This window comes from Acyrthosiphon pisum, chromosome A1 (assembly GCF_005508785.2).
Source record: "Acyrthosiphon pisum isolate AL4f chromosome A1, pea_aphid_22Mar2018_4r6ur, whole genome shotgun sequence".
Taxonomy (NCBI): Eukaryota; Metazoa; Arthropoda; class Insecta; order Hemiptera; family Aphididae; genus Acyrthosiphon; species Acyrthosiphon pisum.
In genome coordinates, this window is record NC_042494.1 from 20,627,797 (window position 1) to 20,630,088 (window position 2,292).

A 2,292-nucleotide genomic window follows, 5' to 3' on the forward strand; every position below is an offset into this window, starting at 1 on the left:
ATTGTGGAGTTGCCATAATAGATGTTTTTAATGGTTCCATAACAAATTATGACCTTTTTATTGTTTTTCGGTTACTGTGAACATAAAACATTTTAATTGGTACCCTTTATGTCACACCTGTCATTTAGTTGTGTTAGGATGTGCATTGAGAAAATGCATTCACACAACATCATAATGTACTACTACAGCTTGTGACAAAGTGATGTAATTTAAGTAATACCACTAATTCAATACATTCAAATTGTTTAATTGTAAGTCTTCTTAACTAAGTTAACTTTTTTAACATTAACAGACCTTGATTCTGATACTCTGCAACACGTTCTTTAGTAGCTGGAGAATTTCTGTATCTATTATATTATTATCCACTTGGGTTCCTTTGACAGTATTTTTCAGCATCGGCTGAAATAATGATAATATCAACGCAATCAATTAAGTTATATTATAAACATACTAAATATTTTAAATCCCGTTTAAGATCTTGAATAATCACCATCAGCATGTACCTTGATATTGAAAATCGAAAAATATACAAACGATACACAAGTGTACCTGGCCTGATATGAATATTTATATAATTTAATCAATAATATTAAATTAAAACCTATTGTGTATGACGCACAACATTTTAGTAACTTACATAATATACAACTGGTAGATTGCCGAATACGGACTGGTCACAATTTTAAGTTAATCTGTTTGTAAATTTATAAAATTGAGCACAGCAGTAAATCTTGTGACGTAGTTATGTCATTTAAGTAATACCACTGATTCAATTAATTCAAATCTTTTAATTCTAAGTCTGCCTAACTAAGAAAACTTTTTTTAACATTTACAAACCTTGAATCTGATACTCTGGCGTAACGCACTCCAGTAGCTGGATGAATTTCGGTGTCTTTAATGTTTTAGTCTAAACACAATATTGTTCTACTTCAATATTATTTAATTTTATAAATTCGATTTTCCTATGGAAAATACACCAGTCTTCAAGGATTTTGAATTATAATTTGTAAAAACAAGTATATTATAAATAATGAATGGCGATTAGGCTAAGAACTATCGAACAGAAATATATTAAAAAAATATTAAAAATGAATATTATCTAGTTCAAATCATTTCTTGCCTGTGTATTTTAAACGGGGTGCACCGCGATAAGGGTTTGTTTTGAATATTATGAAGATTAGAGATAAGGAGGCCAAACTCTACCACAAAAAACGTCCCATAAAACCTAGCACACTAAATTCTCCACCACTCTGCGTGGCGGTCAAATCCGAGGCTGTCTCGGAGTATTGGGGAAGCAGATTAACAAAACGCGCTTTGGTGGAAACAATTTGTACCTTCCGATTCGGGATGTATAGATATAGTTTTATGTTGGTTATTTTATTTATTTTAATTTTAATTTATTTATTTATATGAATTAACGCCATTCGGGTTTTTACAAGTAAGATATACAATAGGACATATTATATGTATATAGATGAACTAAATACAATAAATTAATGATAGTAATAATAAAGTATTAAAAAGTACAAACTAATAACATACAATTATACAAACATTAATGTGGCCTTGATACTAGAGATCTAATATTATTGGTAATGGACATCATTTTTATGATTGGTGAATTTTTAACAAAATTCGTTTTGTATATTGGCGGGTAAAAATAATCTTGTGACCTAGTATTACAAGGAACACGAATGCTGAGTTGTTCTAGTAGACGAGGGGCATAAATGAGCCCTTCTAATAATTTGGTAGTAAAGTTAATACATAATTTATTACGGCGCTCTGATAGTGGTTCCAGTTTCAGTATCGCATTAATAGGCCCATAATCGTGCGGGGGGTGAGTAATATTAAGACAGTGACCTACGAAGCCAAGAAAACGATTTTGGACTTTATCGAGTCGTAAAATATCTTTTTTGGTATGTGGGGACCAAACAATTGAGTCATATTCAAGTAAGGACCTGACTAGCGCGTTGTATAGACACCGTGCAGGAAGACAACTAGTGCTCTGGGGAGACAACTCGGGTACTACTTAATAGCGCTGATTTTACGCGCAATATTTGGCCCATTCATAAAATCGTCAACAACCCCAAGGTTTTGAAGGTTTTAGTAATTTTTAATAAGTCCCAAATTCGAAAAATGAGAAATGAAATTTTTAGTCTGAAAATATATAACTCACACTCCACACAGGCATATTATGATTATATTTAATTTGTAGTAGGACAGTATAGGTACTACCTAAATTTAACAAGCAAAGAATTATTTTCGTTGGCAGTATTATTGTATCAAGATTTA